This window comes from Gastrolobium bilobum, unplaced genomic scaffold (genome assembly GCF_033153095.1).
Source record: "Gastrolobium bilobum isolate Gb01-03AN ecotype WA unplaced genomic scaffold, APGP_CSIRO_Gbil_v1 utg4095, whole genome shotgun sequence".
NCBI lineage: Eukaryota > Viridiplantae > Streptophyta > Magnoliopsida > Fabales > Fabaceae > Gastrolobium > Gastrolobium bilobum.
In genome coordinates this window covers 56,850-60,078 of record NW_026898132.1, presented here as the reverse complement: position 1 = coordinate 60,078, position 3,229 = coordinate 56,850, and positions in this window count along the sequence as shown.

The window sequence follows — 3,229 nt, the reverse complement described above, 5'->3', positions numbered from 1 at the left end:
TTCAAGAAGGTTTTGAAGAACCGGCAACTACCGCGGGATATACGGAGGCTCAAAATAAGGCGTTGAAAGAGACGCGATCAAAAGACAAGGCGGCATTGTACATGCTGTTCCGAGCTGTTGACGAGTCAGGCTTTGAGAAGATTGCGAGTGCTGCAACTTCAAAAGAAGCTTGAGACATTTTGGCAAATGCCTACAAAGGCGCGGACCGTGTGAAGCAGGTCAGACTTCAAACTCTTCGAGGAGAGTTGGAGGGGATGAAGATGAAGGAAACCGAAGGAGTGTCGGACTTCATCACCAGGGTTCAGACCGTGGTGAACCGGTTGAAACAGAATGGAAAGGTGTTGACCAACTCTAGAATTGTTGAAAAGATTCCGAGGTCGTTGACAGACGACTTCGAAAATGTGGTATGTCCAATTGAGGAGTCTCAGGACTTGGCTACGCTTTCTGTTGAAGAGCTAGCTGGTTCTCTTGAAGCGCATGAGCTGCGTAAGAAGAAAAAGAAGGAGGAATCTCTTGAGCAAGCACTCCAGACAAAAGCAACAATTAAGGATGAAAAAGTGTTGTACTCTCAGAATGTCCGAGGTAGAGGTCGTGGACGAGGTGGACATAGAAATGGCCGACGTGGTCGTGACCGAGGTCAGGAGGTGAAACATGAAGAAAGTGCTGAGACGAGTCAGCAAAACTGGAGAGGTAGAGGACGTGGCCGAGGTGGAAGAGGCTGGTGGTCGAATCAAAGTAATATAGAATGTTATAAGTGTGGCAAGCATGGTCACTACGCAAAAGATTGCAACTCGGACAGATGCTATAACTGTGGCCGAGTTGGGCATTTTGCTAAAGATTGCCGAGATGAAAGAAGAGTTGACGAGACTTCAAACTTCGCTGCAGAAGGAGAAATAAGATATGGAAGAGTTCTGATGTTAGCACATGGTGAAACTAGCTCGTAGAGTGAGACGGAGTGGTACTTGGATATTGATGCCAGTAATCACATGTGTGGTTACAAACATTTGTTCAAAGAGTTGAGAACGGTGGAAGCCGGACATGTCTCTTTTGGAGACGCGTCCAAAACTGATGTGAAAGGCCGTGGTACGGTCTACTTTCTACAAAAGGATGGACGGGTTGGAACAATTCGGGATGTGTACTATGTGCCCGAGCTCAAAACTAACATTTGGAGCATTGGACAGTTGATGGAGAAAGGTTACTCGGTTCTAACGACAGACCGAGTTCTACTATTGAAAGATAAACAAGGGCGTCTGATAGCCCGAGTTCAGATGGAAAAGAACAGAATGTACAAGATGAGTTTGAGGAGCGTGGAGGTCGGCTGTCTGCAAGCCGAGGTAGAGGATAAGATGTCTCTGTGGCATCGACGGTTTGGACACCTTCATTACGGTGGTCTAGCCAAGCTGATGAAGAAGAACATGGTAGTGGGACTGCCAAAGATAAATTTCGAAAGAAAGTTCTATGAAGACTGTGTGCTGGGTAAGCACACAAGAAGCCCGTTCCAAAGGATGGCAAGATACCAGGCTAAGCAGCCTTTGAAATTGATACATACCGACCTGTGTGGACCCATAAGTCCGGGGTCCTTCAGTGGAAAGAGATACTTTGTTTCGTTTATTGATGATCTCAGTCGTAAGACTTGGGTATATTTTTTGAAGGAGAAGTCCGAGGTGCTAGAGGCCTTTAAGAGGTTTAAAGTGATGATAGAAAATGCAACCAGGAGATACATCAAGTCGGTCCGTTCTGACCGAGGTGGCGAGTACGTTTCAACAGCCTTTAAAAAGTATTATGAAGAACACGGGATAAGGCGGTTCCTGACCGCGCCGTACACACCACAACAAAACGGAGTTGCTGAAAGAAAGAACCAGACTATCTTGGTATGGTGCGTTCTATGTTGAAGACTAAGAATATGCCTAAGGAGTTTTGGGGAGAAGCCGTACAATGTGCTGTGTACGTGCAGAATAGATGTCCGCATTTAAGTGTGAATGATAAAACCCCACAGTAAGCATGGAGTGGTCTAAAGCCATCAGTGGCTCATTTCAAGATTTTTGGTAGTGTTGCGTATGCACACATACCGGACCAGCTCAGAACGAAGCTTTAAGATAAGAGTAAGAGGTTTGTGTTTATTGGATATGGTGAAAAGACGAAGGGGTACAAGTTGTTGGATCCCGTCAATAAAAGGGTGTTGGTAAGCCGAGATTGAAATAACAAATTAGATCCGGGTTGACAACAAGTCTGCAATTGAGTTAGCAAAGAACCCAGTCAACCATGAGAGGAGTAAGCATATAGATGCCAGGTTTCATTTCATCCGGGATCAAGTCAAGGAAGGAAAGGTGGAGCTCACTCATGTTGCAAGCCGAGATCAAGTTGGTGACATATTTACGAAGTCGTTGCCAACGTTGCTGTTAGAAAATTTCAAGAAGAAGATTGGGATGAAGGATGGTCGAAGAATTTAAAGCTTATGGGGGAGTTTTGTTGGGATAAGTTTTAAATTAAATAAAAGAAAAATAGAAAAAGAAAGGTTTATGGTGAAGAGGTGTGTCCCTAGGTATCTGTTAGTGGACAATTAATATGTTTAGATTTCCTATGTTAGTCATCATCACTCTTAATCATTTGTTATTGCTTATAAATAGCACACTATAACTCTTGTAAAATAGAGAGGCAGAATCAGTAATACAATAAAGATATATTCAGAGAATTGTCTGTGTATTTGTGTGTGTGAGCACCAGTTATAGGGCCTGTGAAATAACAGTCTTGAGCTTGGTGATTACCTATTTACTTCTATCCTCCAATGCATGAGGGTTCGAATTCTAGGCCTTTCAAAACCCTAGTTTCAGTTTCATCTGGATTTTATTTATTTCCTCTCTCTCTCCTTTTTTTTTTAACTGAAGAGAATTGTTTCTTGTGGGCATAGTTGTTGGCGGATCAGGAGTATGAGAGTCATTGATATGAATTTTTCTACAAAGGGATTCAGCTTTGGTATGCTGTACAATGATTGAGCTTGAGCATGGCAAGGTTTTTATATCTAATTTTATTTTATTTTCAATTAATTAGTGAGAGATTCTTGTTGAAATTAGAATCCAAAATATAATTTAATATTAAGAAAAAAGGAAATATATTATCCCGATGTAAATTTTAGGCTTTTTTATCCTTCTATGCAAAATCTAAAAGACATTTTACTTGTTTAATTATTTATTAATCGCATGCAAGTGAAACATGCATAAGAAGTTTGTGC